Genomic DNA, 15,080 nt, shown 5'->3' with positions numbered 1-15,080 from the left:
TTGTACGATATGTATGGGGTTGTTGACTATACTATGGACAATTTTAGCTATTGTGATTCCTTTCCAAACTAATTTAACAAAATTAAAACCAAATGTGAGTTCAAGTAAGCTAATTGATAAAGAAAAAGTGCATGAGGTTCATGTGTATAAGCCAGAGTTGCATCAAGATAGGTCTATTAGTGACTACACCCAAAATACTTTTTCAAAATTATTGCTTGAGTACATCAAAACTATGAATGTTGATGACTGTTCTGTTTGTTTAAAATAGCCAGCCTCAGTGTCAGAAGGGGTGACCTATCACCAACCTTCCTCTTACTTATGGAGTTACTTGTAGTGTAATCTCAAGTTTGTTTTATAAGACTGGAAAATTGGAATATCATTATTCTAATGTGGATGGGATATTTGCAAAGTTGAAGAGTGATGCCACACTAAACAAAAGGAAACATGCAGAGGTGATGGGAGAATATTTTCTAGAAGTAGATGAGTTAACACACAAGTATGCATTTAATAATAATTTGACCTGTGAAATGAGAGTTGAAGAAAAGGTGGCAAACGCAATATTTTGTGTACCCCTCGCAAAGTTAATGTCCCATAACGTAATAAGTACTGATTGCATGTTTTTCAAAAAATAACCAACCATAGAGTAAAATGCACACATTACTTTTATTATTATGCACGGGGAAAACTAACTTTGCTTGCATGTTGCACTAAGCCCATCTAATATGTATTGTTATAGTGTTGTGAATTAATGTGCAGCTTAGGTGTAAAAAAACACAATTTAAATGTGATTAAATGTGCACGTTTCTATGTTAAGAGGTGATCGAAATTGTAAGTATAAAACGCATTTATGTGGCTTTTTGCTAGGTAACAACTAATGGGAAACATTAGAATGGTGGGAGGTAAACAGAGCGGGTTAAAATTCAATATTTAACATAAATCTGTGTTTGTTTCTCGATAGTTCCAAAAGTGGCCTCTGAGGCCTATGCAAAAAGATGGCTGCTTGGGTAAACTGTGAGCAAGAGTTGGACAGCGCAGGCGCGCCAAAACCTGCAAGTCAGAGTGAACTGCCTGTGCTCGAGGAGGTTCAAGGCTGCGGTAGCCCTGAACCTAGGATGGGTGCCAAGCATGGACTATATTATGTTCAGGGCCTGGGAGAATTTAAGGGATGTGTCGAATACAAGGAAATGTCTAGGCCACGGACTTATTTAAACAATAACCCTTTATTTCTTGATGACATGTTGTGAAAATGATGCTGTAATGGTGAGATGATGCTCACCCACCCCGAAATGGTCCAATGAAATTCTGAATAAGAGATGTTAGATACTTTTTAGATAGATTGATTTAGGGATTTAGGGTATAAAAACCCCTGGTTTTGTCTAGTTGGGGTAGCTTTTTCCATTTCCATCAGAGATGCTGCCCGATTGCTGACCGATTCCTGGATGTAAGATACTTATGATTTTTCTCCTTGTTTAATTTGCAGGATTGAAGGATAAGATGAGGGTGTTAGGGAGGGACATTAGGAGAGAATGATTTGGATCTATCTGTTCTTTGCTAAATTTTAACTGTCTTCTAAATAAAGTGATTTTCTTGAGCTCTAAATAAAATGATCATTTTGAAATAAACTTTAAGATTTTACTGAATAAAGATTTACTAATGCATAAATGTCAGACATGATAAAATTTTGCTTTGAATAAAAATTAGATAAATGAAGATGTAAATCTGGTCTTTGATTCTTCCTACGCCTAATTTTCATTCTAGGAGATCCATTGCCACTATGGTGGTGTGTCTGAATAATTAAATCCATGGTAAAATGTTAAATCTGCATGTGTAAATAATGAATAGTTAAATAGGTTTAGACGCTCCACCAAATGTTACAGCACTTCTCCATTGCGATTCACCAAAGCCTTGAAGCCAAGTGTGAGTGAATAGGGAAAATGTGCAGTGTTATGGGCCCCACTGATGCATGACTTGTGAGTTTAAGGTTTCAGGGAAATGATGAGTATTGATTAGAAATGATTTTTGAAGCCGCGCTGTAACAACACTACCACAGTACTACTTTCCACACTGCAAAATGCAGTGTGTGCATCTGGCCCAATGTGAGTACACAATATTTTAAACATATCTTGAAAATATATATAACTGCATTGACAGTATGAAATGGAAGTCAAAATATTGGCACATTTTCTGACTTTAATTGTCTCACCAACAATTATTTTCTTCTGCTATTGAACCAATATGACCCTTGTTGTCCCCAGCTGACTCATTACTAGCAAAGTTGTGCATAGAATATTTGTCAACTGACTCTAGTTGGGCTACAGCTATAGTAAACACATCACTGAAGGAAGGTATTGATCCTGATACACTAAACATTGCTTCTGTGACTCTACTGTAAAACATTGGTCTGGATCCAGAAATAATTTCAAACTACAGACCAGTCACTCAACTGCCATTGTTTAGCAAATCTTGGAAGAGCAGTAGTTCAGCGAATAGCATGCTATATGACTGCAAACAGTTTTCTGCACCCAGAGCTGTACAGAACTGATGATTATATCAGTGGTAGATGAGCTAAGACTTATGGGGAGATGGGAATGTTCCCAAAAATCTGATAATGGTTGAACAAGTGGGAGCTATCAATACCATAACTCACACTATTCACCTGAGCACGTTGGAAATACAGACATAAGTGTAACAGCTCGAAAATGGTTAAGCATTTTTTCTATCTAACAGGTTATTTCAACTCAAATTAGAATCCTATGAGTCTTCACTGAGAAAATGTAATTGTGGAGTCCGACAGGGCTCTATTTTGTCACTGTGTATCTTTGATATGTACTGAACTCTATTAGCCCAGCTATTTGAATGTTGTGGTCTAAAGTTTTCCTATATACAGATGACACGTATATAATAGCAATCTTTAAACGGGTAATCTTGAAGTGTCAATAAATCTGCTTCATTGTCTAGAGAAAGTGTAATGTTGGATGACTTTGAACCATCTAAAGCTTAAAGGCTCAAAAACAGAAACTGTGGGCCTGGTGCAACAAATGACACCACTACCATCTACTTTTTGGCAGGAGAGTCTAGGAGCTCCTCCGGTGTTGCTGCCAATAGTTCGGAACTTGGGTGCTAAAATTGATTTGCACTGGCTATCAGAACAAGTGTCCACGGTACCTAAAACCTGCCTATTTCAACTCCACTCACTTAAGAAAGTGCTTCATCAGTTTAAAGCTGCACAATGGATCACTATTCTAAATGCATTTGTGTCTGCTCACTTGGATTACTGTAATTCCATTAACCTGGGCCTACCAGGTTATCCTGGTAAAAAACTACAATAGATCCAGACTTTTGCAACAAGATTGGGTACTAGGGCACAGCACCACTTATACATTTCTCCAGTGTTGGCAAAGCTTCATTGACTGACAATAAAGGAGACAGTCTTGTTTAAATCCCTCTGCTTTGTACATAACTGGTATGCCAACTACGGCTTTCACCCCTCAGATCCCCATTTAAACTATTTTCGCACACCAGCACTGTGAGATCAGCCTCCAAGATTAACCTAATAGTCCCTAAAGTTAATTGTAAGACAGTCAGTGGTTGTGCCTTTTTAGCAACGGCAGCTCAAAGGTCAAATCCTCTCCCTGATGCCCTAAAAAGAGAGTTAAACCATCTGAAATTAAGGAGAAGACAGAAGACCTGGCTTTTCCCTCGGCCTAATTAAGGAGAATCAAAACAACAGGTACAAGTTTGTTTATGACCTCTTTTTTAGTGCTATGATACCCTAATGGGGAGTTTGGTAAGTTTTTAACAAATACGCATAAACATAAAGAAACAGAAAATTGTAGAAAGTTATCCAAAACAGAATATGCAATGAAAACAGTAATACAGGCAATGTGGCAGTAAATACAGGGCTCCAGGCTACCACCCTGTATGATGTGTGCAATCACTTATTGATCACAGACCTTCAAGCAGTCCTACAACTGAAAACACAGCCCAATAGCAGTGCAGTTAGGAAAACATTTGAATGTTCCTAAAACTATACTGACTGCGACCGCTTACTGATCGCAGTCACTCTCCTGTAAACATGGAGGATCGCATCCCTCTGGCAAAACTGACATACTTTGTAATGAAGTTGTAAACCTTTACTATTCATGACTTCAGGGATTCCAAATTAATTTCGATGATGGGGATTGGGGGGAAGTGTTTGACTAACATCAATGGGTGGAAGCCCACAGACACTACAGGCTTGTTCTAGACCATAAAAGTCTATCTTGATCTGTGAAGCTAGCAAGCCAACCAAGCGCTGGAACACCACCAAAGCAGTTTAAATGAAGGAAAATTCAGAAAGGTAACTCTTTTCTTGTCTCTGGTGAACGGAACAGGTTGACACAAGGTAATGCATACTAATCTCTGGCTTCTTCATCTGGCCGAGGACTTCCATTGAGACAAGGTCAGCTTCAGCAGTGAGTCAGGCCAGCAGAACATCAGCATTTACAGTCAGGATTGTTCCTTGCTAGCAGAGCCGAACTGGGTACCCAAAGCAGCCCTGGCAATTTTGTAGGACCCACCCCCCCACCTCGGGAGGGGCTAGGGGGTGCAAGCGTAAAGCACTGCTGCTTATGTTACTGGGGGCCGATATTGCAGCACTGCTGAAAAACCGTCCCCCAGTAACAAGAAAACAGCCCCCCACTGCTGCAAAACCGCCCCCCACCCTTCCAGTCTCCTGGGAAAACACCCAATGCCCGCTACGTCCAGTCCAGCCCTGCTTGCTAGAAGGAAAATTACATCATTAATTTAACATCCTGGAAACGTAACAACATGATGGTCTACGCAGTTGTACATCCAAAAGGAGACCAATAAGAGGGAGGGTTGCTCCTGAATATATATATATATATATATATATTACCTACTGGCGGTCGCCAGTAGGTATATATAGTTAGGATTTTTTCTCTATGGGATTTTTGAAAATTCTATGTCTAATAACTTTGGCGTTTGTGGACGGAATTGGCTGAAATTTTCAGGAAAATGGCACATTTTGTTTCTGAGCAGCCCTTGAAAATTTGGGGGGGGTTCGTCAAGGGGGGGCCGAGAAAAAAGGGGGGTCCCAAAACGTGTTTTTAACATTGAGTTTTCCATAGGGCGGTTGGCCTCACTTTTAGCCCGAACGGCTGAATGGATTTGCACGAAACTTGGCAAAATTGTAGGGACTGGTAGCCCGATGTGCCTTTTGTAGGTCTCAATATATGTGCTCCAGTGGATTTTGAGAAATTAACGTTTAAAAAAAGATATATATCTGTAACAGCGGACCGGGCAGCGTCCCAGGACGCGTACTTTTCGCGCAACGGAGCTTTGTGAAGCGAAGCTGATTGGTTCTCCGGCGTCTGTCAACATTCCAAACAGTCCGTAGCGGCCGCCATCTTGTCTCTCGGTAGGATCGAGAGACAAGAGGAGGCCAAAACAAAGGGGGAAATAACCATAAGGGGGCATAGTAGATCCTCGCTGACCCCCTAGGTTTGATGTGGAGGTTTTAAAAGGGCCCCGCGGGGCAAAAAAAAAAAATAATAATAATAATCGAACGGCTGAATGGATTTGCACGAAACTTGGCAAAATATTAGGGACTGGTAGCCCGATGTGCCTTTGCTAGGTCTCAATATATGTGCTCCAGTGGATTTTGAGAAATTAACGTTCAAAAAAAGATATATATCTGTAACAGCGCTCCGCTTCGCGTACTTTTCGCGTTACGGAGCTTTGCGAAGCTGATTGGTTCTCCGGCGTCTGTCAACATTCCAAACAGTCCGTAGCGGCCGCCATCTTGTCTCTCGGTAGGATTGAGAGACAAGAGGAGGCCAAAGCGAAGGGGGAAATGACCATAAGGGGGCATAGTAGATCCTTCCTGACCTGTTAGGTTTGATGTACCATTTTGCCAAGTTTGGTGTAATTCCGTTTAGCCATTCAGGCTGTAGACGTATGTAAATGTCCTATGGAAAATTGCATGGGGAAAACACATTTGAAAGTGTTTAAATTTAGAACCAATTAAAATGTTACTTTGGTTTTGTATTTGTGTGTGATGGTTATGTATATATCTCAAATGAGAGGAAACCACAGCCATTTTGTGATACTACTGTCTGAGGTACATTTGTGAGGAATTTTTGGTGGTGAATTTCTGGTGTTTGATTTACACAGTACTAACACTTCTCCTACTTTTAAAAAGGTGAGTTGTTAATTTGTAAGGGGAACTATGTTATAGCCGCAACCCTGCCGCACCTTGGAAGTTTCCAGAGTGGGGGCGGATGTTCTACTGACTTGCATTTTCCCTAGTCTATCGATTTTTTTGGCGTGGCAGGCGGTGGGACAGCGAGGGGTGATTTGGGTTCTCTTACTGTTTTTCTGGTCTCTCACCACTGGCATATTTTAACGGTTTCTTGTTTCTAGGACATTAATAGGTTTTATCATTACGTTATGTTATCGTTTCTTTGTTCGTTGTTTAATAAAAGTTCATGTTCATCAGTGGCCTACTGATTTTCGTTTTCCTATTCTTTTCTTTCCAGGTTGTTTCATGCTAAAGTTTCTGTTAACAGGATACAGTGATCACTTCGTTATTATTGCATATGTCCTTTTCACTAGGGGTGCTCTCTGGTAGGGCCAGATGACGTATCTCTAGTAAATGGTCCGGGTGAAACAGGTGCATCAATCAGTGGGGAGTAGATAGGCATGACAGATTACAACGGGGGAGAAAGGTCCGCATTACGTACCCTTTCACTACTTGCAAAGATTTTCCTACGTTTATTTGCAAACAGGAAATACCTCCAAAAAGAACTAATTCCCAAACAGTCAATGTTCGGACAATCAATCAATCAATGAGGAATGAAATAGGTACGACGTGTTAAAGGCTTGCGTTACCTACCCTTCACTATCTGCAAAGGGAGAGAGAATATTCCTATTCTTTCTCGTTTGCAGGCAGAGAAGATCCTTAAGAGAACCAACTTCGAACAATTCAATGCTCGATTCAAACAATCAACAAGGGGTACTGTGAACACAAATGAACGCCGCTTATGTACATACGCATTGCTATTTTCAACAGGTTGTTCCTAATGTTTCTATTTTAGCGAGGTCAAAAAGAGATCCCATTAGTGGCCTACTGATTTTGCTCGATTCCTTTTGTTTTTTTACACGATTTTTCGCTATCTGCAAAGACTAAACAGAGTATTGCGACTCTGTGCTTGTTTGTAAATAGAGAATGAACCAAAGAGAACAATCAATCAAATGGAGAGAGAAGCAGGCACGACGGATTACAAAGGGGGCAAAGGCCTGCGTTAACTACCCTTCACTATCTGCAAAGAGAGAGTACTCCTAATAGAAATGAGGGGTGGGGGGCAGCATTCAAAGCAGATCAGTGTGCAGAAACACGAAAATGTTTTTACTTACCACGTACTTGACATTCGACAGCTTATGATATTTGCTATTAAAAAACCATTGAAATTCACTGAAAAAACCATAGGTTATAGACCATATATAGTTAGGAATTAGCATTTACAAAACCTTGAAAATTCACAGAAAAAACCATAGGTTATAGACCATATATAGTTAGGAATTAGCATTTACAAAACCTTGAAAATTCACTGCAAAAACCATAGGTTAGAGACCATATATAGTTAGCTGGATATTTTATTGACATAAAACCAATGAAATTCCATATATAGTTAGTTGCACTAACTATATATCGCGCACCCGCAATCCACTGCTGATGATGTCACATATTAAATCATTCATGACATGGTCAGTGACATCACTGATGACATCACTGATGACATCTCAAATGACATCACTGATGACATCACTGATGACATCTCATTTGACATCAATGACCACATCACTGATGATATCATTCATGTGACAATACAATGCATCTCCTCACATTTTAATATAACCTCTGTTTCACCCAGTGTTAAATACAGAGTATAATTTTTGAAACCATTGACACACCAATACTAGTTACTACATACGTACTCACTGATTCCTACGTCTACACACACATTCACTCATTCACCCATACAATCATTCATACATACAATCACTCATCTTTACAACACTATCATATGCACTCATACACCTATACAGACACTCACACTCTGCCACTCATCCATGGAGTTACTCACACACCTAGTCAGTCCTGTAAAGAATCAATCACACTTCCATTTTCTTGTCTATACAGTTAAACATAGAGCACCTTACATTTTCAAACATATACTAACACATACTTACTTTCTTATACAATCATTGATACAAGTACACATTGATCTGCACAGAGTCACACACCTCCCAGCCAGCCACACACACACTCAGTCTCCCATACAAATACTTGGACAATCAATCAATAACCCATATAGTTAATCATATAGCTACTGATCAACACAGCAGTTTACAGAACAACAGACATAATGATGCACAAATTAAGACAGTTTAGTCACTAACCCATGCACTCAGTGAGACACATTTAATCACTCACTCATACATTCAGTCATGCACCTACTAAATCCTTCGTCCAGACAGTTATACATCTACTCATTCTTCAATATGTAAAACATATTTAAACTTTACAGAAACACACAGTCACTGGATGATGTCATCAGTGATGTCATCAGTGATGTCATTTGAGATGTCATCAGTGATGTCATCAGTGATGTCACTGACCATGTCATGAATGATGTAATATGTGACATCATCAGCAGTGGATTGCGGGTGCGCGATATATAGTTAGTGCAACTAACTATATATGGAATTTCATTGGTTTTATGTCAATAAAATATCCAGCTAACTATATATGGTCTCTAACCTATGGTTTTTGCAGTGAATTTTCAAGGTTTTGTAAATGCTAATTCCTAACTATATATGGTCTATAACCTATGGTTTTTTCAGTGAATTTTCAAGGTTTTGTAAATGCTAATTCCTAACTATATATGGTCTATAACCTATGGTTTTTTCAGTGAATATATATATATATATATATATATTACCTACTGGCGGTCGCCAGTAGGTATATATAGTTAGGATTTTTTCCCTATGGGATTTTTGAAAATTCTATGTCTAATAACTTTGGCGTTTGTAGACGGAATTGGCTGAAATTTTCAGGAAAATGGAACATTTTGTTTCTGAGCAGCCCTTGAAAATTTGGGGGGGGTTCGTCAAGGGGGGGCCGAGAAAAAAGGGGGGTCCCAAAACGTGTTTTTAACATTGAGTTTTCCATAGGGCGGTTGGCCTCACTTTTAGCCCGAACGGCCGAATGGATTTGCATGAAACTTGGCAAAATTGTAGGGACTGGTAGCCCGATGTGCCTTTTGTAGGTCTCAATATATGTGCTACAGTGGATTTTGAGAAATTAACGTTCAAAAAAAGATATATATCTAGAGCCGCGCCTGGAGCGCTCCTCCGTACGCGTACCGGGGAGCGCTCCAGGCGCGCAACGCGACTTGCGCACGGCAAGCTGATTGGTTCTCGGGTGTCTGTAAACATTCGAAACAGTCCGCAGCGGCCGCCATCTTGTGTCTCGGTAGGATTGAGACACAAGAGGTGGCAAAAATCAAAGGGGGAAATGAGCAAGAGGGGGCAGGGTACACACCCCCTGACCCCCTAGGTTTCATGTGGGGGCCATAAAAGGCTCCTGCGGCTGAAATTTTTTTTTTTAAAAAAAACGATTTTCGCGGGGGTGAGCGCTCGGTACGCGCACCGGGGAGCGTACGGGGGAGCGTACCATGGAGATTAAAAATGACAGACTTTTAAAAAAATAAAGCTTCTTTTTAAAAATTGGAGGTAGTTCTGAAAAGAACTTTTTTTTTGATTTTGTTGTTTTATATATTTTTTTTTGTTTTTGTTGTTTTATATTTTTTTAGACTTTTTAAAAACAATTTTATATTTTTTTTGGATTTTTTTCAAGGGAAAAAACAAAAACAAGGATTGCAAAACTGCTCAACAGGAGCAAAAAAATTTGAACATTTAGGGACTGGAAGAGCAGCGGTGTTGCTGTTTCTTTAGGGCAATCAGTTCAACACTCTGCTCCCCATAGCAGAGCAGTTCGTCACACTCTTTGCACGAAAATTTGATGCCCGCAAACACCGGCTGAATGTTAGGGACCATTCTTCCACGGGGTGGTCCCGAAGGTGTTGCTCCACCAGTGGAGGTGCTGCCGCCATCTGTGGGTGCATTCCGTGCCAGCTCTCTGACACTCTCCCTGGCAAAGTTGTTAGGGTGTCTTCTTTTAACATGCCGGATCAAATTAGCATTCCCAAAACTATATTTTTTCAGAGGATTGCCTCTGGATAAACTACTCCCACATATTTTGCATGTTACTTTGGGAGCGTTGACTTTTTTCTGTCCTTCTGGGATTTCGTAAAATTTCCAGATGAAATGGGTTTTTTTTCTTTTGCTGAGGAGGGTCCTCATCTAAAAATCCCTCTGAATCACTGCTGGATGACTCTCTTGCAGCCATTGCTGGAGATCAGAAAAGTAGGAGATAGAGTAGACACAACAGCTCTTGCTCTCTCCAAGTACAAAGCAATAGTGAGAGAAATGGGTGGGTTTCACACAATTTGGAAAAAAAAAAGTTCTGAACCAATGAAAAGTGTTATTTTAAAGTCACATGGTTTGACGCGCTTACGCTACGCGCCCCGGGGCGCGTCCCGGGCGTGTAGCGTAAGCGCATCGGGGCGCTTACGTTGCGCGATCGTATGCGCTTCCGGGTGCGCTTACGCGGTGCGTCATAAGACGCATCTCGCGGCTACGCGATACGTGTCTTATGACGCAAGGCGTGGCGGCTACGCGATACGTCACAATGTTGTTTTCGTTCTCGGCAATAGCGCTTCCGGGACGCGCATTAGTACGCGCCCTGGGGCGCGCCGCAAGATTGCGCTTACCCGTGCGTTCACCTGTCCGCGCCCCGGGAGCGCACTAAAAATAATATTAAAAAAAAAATAAAAAAATTATAAAATATAAAATTAGATTTAAAATGTATTATTTTTATAAAGATTTGCTATTAAAAAACCTATGAAATTCACTGAAAAAACCATAGGTTATAGACCATATATAGTTAGGAATTAGCATTTACAAAACCTTGAAAATTCACTGAAAAAACCATAGGTTATAGACCATATATAGTTAGGAATTAGCATTTAAAAAACCTTATTTTACTCACACAAAACCATTGAAATTCCATATATAGTTAGTTGTACTAACTATATATCGCGCACCCGCAATCCACTGCTGATGATGTCACATATTACATCATTCATGACATGGTCAGTGACATCACTGATGACATCACTGATGACATCTCAAATGACATCACTGATGACATCACTGATGACAACATCCAGTGACTGTATGTTTCTGTAAAGTTAAAATATGTCTTATATATTGAAGAATGAGTGAATGTATAAGTGTCTGGATGATGAATTTAGTAGGTGCATGACTGACTGTATGAGTGAGTGGTTAAATGTGTCTCACTGAGCGCATGGGTTAGTGACTAAACTGTCTTAATTTGTGCATCATTATGTCTGTTGTTCTGTAAACTGCTGCATGTGTTGATCATTAGCTATATGAGTAACTATATGGGTTATTGATTGGTTGCCCAAGCATTTGTATTGGAGACTGAGAGTGTGTGTGGGTGGCTGGGAGGTGTATGACTCTGTGCATAGATGTATGGGTTCAAAAGTGCATGTGGAAACAGCTGTATGGGCGGTTTACTGTGTGTATGAGTGTATTGGTGAGTGAATGGATATCTCAGTGCTACATGTCAAAGTAAGTACATATGTAAAACACAGTACATGTGGTAGTTGACATATATAAATAACTGTGCATAAGAGCAAGTGAATGTGTGAGTGGCTGTATGGATTATTGTGAACTTGTATCAGGGATTGTATAACAGAGTAAATATGTGTTATTATATGTTTCAATAAGTAAGGTGTGTTTAACGATATAGTTGAGCAAATGGAGGTGTGATTGATTCTTTGCAAGACTGATTAGGTGTGTGAGTAACTCCATGGATGAGTGACAGTCTGTGAGTGTCTGTTTACACTGAGTGTATCTACGGTTATATTAGAGTCTGAAGAGGTTCATCGTATCATCACATGAATGATGTCATGAGTAATGTCAAATGAGACGTCATCAGTGATGTCATCAGTGATGTCATTTGAGATGTCATCAGTGATGTCATCAGTGATGTCACTGACCATGTCATGAATGATGTAATATGTGACATCATCAGCAGTGGATTGCGGGTGCGCGATATATAGTTAGTACAACTAACTATATATGGAATTTCAATGGGTTTGTGTGAGTAAAATAAGGTTTTTTAAATGCTAATTCCTAACTATATATGGTCTATAACCTATGGTTTTTTCAGTGAATTTTCAAGGTTTTGTAAATGCTAATTCCTAACTATATATGGTCTATAACCTATGGTTTTTTCAGTGAATATATATATATATATATATATATATATATATATATATATATATATATTCTCGCTCTGTGTACACCTGCCTCCCGCACTCGTGGGCTGGTGCCTGCCTTGTCGGGGGTGCGCCCGACACTTAATATCTGCTCCAGAAGGTCTCAAACCGCTATCGCGCGGAAAAAGAGATGGCAGCACTCCCAGGGTAAATGCACAAAATGTATTCAAAAGAACGCGCTTTCGGCACTCGGCCTTCTTCAGTAATGAATCAACAGTTACAGCAAGCCACTGCCATTTAAAAACATCACATGCCATATAGACAGAGAAAGCGGACTTGAATGGGAACAATTGGTCGCCATCTTGGGAAGGGTAAAAGCGATTAACATGCTGAATGCATCAAATCATTATCGTATCCTCTCAAATTAATCAAACTCGAGATACTTATTACACCCTGTATGGGTACCCCCTTATTCAGTTGTAACAGAAAATCAAATGCTTTATATCTGCGCATATCGATTAATTCATCTGCATGTTCTAATCTTGCCCTGAATGGGCTTTTTATCCAAACCCTCTGTCTACGTCAAAAAATATGCATAGCATCTCTCATTCTAGTTATGTCTCTAAACAAATACGCATTGTCACAAATCAGATATAATTCAGATATAGCAGAACCATCCTAAAGATACAGTCATATTAAATGGACTCCCAAGTCTTCGTGCATATTTAATCCCATATGTGAATCTTTCAGTGTATCCTACGTGTTTAAGTAGCCCAGGCAGTTCAGGCTAGAGTGTAGGTTCCCATATCAGGGTGGTTTCTGAGGAAATCATCTTCCCAGAATGCATTACAGTGGTGTCTGTCTATATGCACTTTCCCTCTAGACATGCCCAGCAACAAAAACAGGGAGTGATTTAAACATACGGGATGAGGCTTTATGTAGGCTCTCAGTGCAGCATAAGTTCTCAAACTTTTAGCAGCCTTTCTGACAACAATATACATAAATAGCTGAGGGTATCCCTCCAACAAGTGTTTCCTATGCATTTGACATGCACACATGTTCCATTGATCCGGATCAATACTGCAAAAATGTATGATTATAATATTTATGAACATCTCAGATTCACTGAACAAACATAATTGGGCCCTCATCTGCCCTTAGATACTGGAAAGTTTTACACAAGGATGGCAGCAAGCATTTTCCCTGGGTACAACCACTGCCCCCCTAAAAATTTAATTCGCAAACTAAGCATTTGTAGAGGGAATTGGGAGCAATAAAGGTTTTGCGACACGAGTAGAGGCCCTCTTTTCTTAAGCTCTCACTTTTGTCAGGAACGTCATGAACAAATTTGCCAGAAGGAAAGGTGAGCAGATAGTACTCCTAGGGGAAGAATATTAAGCAAGAGAAAGAGTCACTGGTAGCAGACTACAGTCAGTAAGTCTGAAATTTGTGTGCTAGTCCCTAAGTTAGTCATCACAAAACTGGTGTTAATACTACAGGTCTGATATTAGAAGCATCCTTTATAGAATGCACAGACCGTCACCCATTGTAGTGGCATGCTTCATCTTCGGACCATGCTCCTACCTGGGTGGGCACTGCAGTGCCCATCATACCCCTAGAAGTGGCCTATTTGCCAGAGATTTCTTCTTCAAGCTGTTCAGTTTCAAACAGTTAAGTATAGGCTAGCTTTGTGAGGGAGGTGATAGATGGGATGAAACGTTAAAATTGGCAATGGGTTCATAGCTGCCAGTATTTGTTATTGAAAGAAGAAACCCCATTCCAAGCATTAAAACAAGACTAGGAACCATTAAAGGGGATAATGGCCTTTGGTTCTTAAACAGGGGCCAACATGTTCCATGCCTTGTCTTCTCCTACGGGTCTATGACAATTCATAAGGACCTTTTTTTGAAGTGCTCTAATTTACCTTAGGAGTGTGTATTTGTATATGTGGTCAAGTGTTCCTGTATTGTTAGTTCACTACTATAGTAATAATATGAGAATTATAAGTTTTCTAGTATAATGCTGTTTCCTGAAAAAGCAACCTCAGTAAACAAAATGTCTAGAAACAAAAGACATAGGTCCTCATTATGGGTGGCCTGGTAAATGAGCTGGATTTTCTCCACCCCAGAGTTACTTATAGCAGGGGTAACAGCAACTCTAGGAGTGGGGAAATCCACCCATCACAAGTCAGACCCTGAGGGCATCCTAAAAAATGAGGAATTGCTGGAGGAATCAGTAATTCCGGGTCGGATTCACCTGGTAATTCTATTTATATATATATATATATATATATATTCACTGAAAAAACCATAGGTTATAGACCATATATAGTTAGGAATTAGCATTTAAAAAACCTTATTTTACTCACACAAAACCATTGAAATTCCATATATAGTTAGTTGCACTAACTATATATTGCGCACCCGCAATCCACTGCTGATGATGTCACATATTACATCATTCATGACATGGTCAGTGACATCACTGATGACATCACTGATGACATCTCAAATGACATCACTGATGACATCTCACTTGACATCAATGATCACATCACTGATGATATCATTCATGTGACAATACAATGCATCTCCTCACATTTTAATATAACCTCTGTTTCACCCAGTGTTAAAAACAGAGTATAAT

Source organism: Lissotriton helveticus, chromosome 6, assembly GCF_964261635.1.
Source record: "Lissotriton helveticus chromosome 6, aLisHel1.1, whole genome shotgun sequence".
NCBI classification, from domain to species: domain Eukaryota; kingdom Metazoa; phylum Chordata; class Amphibia; order Caudata; family Salamandridae; genus Lissotriton; species Lissotriton helveticus.
The sequence above is the reverse complement of the archived record's forward strand: the minus strand, read 5'-3'. Positions refer to the sequence as shown.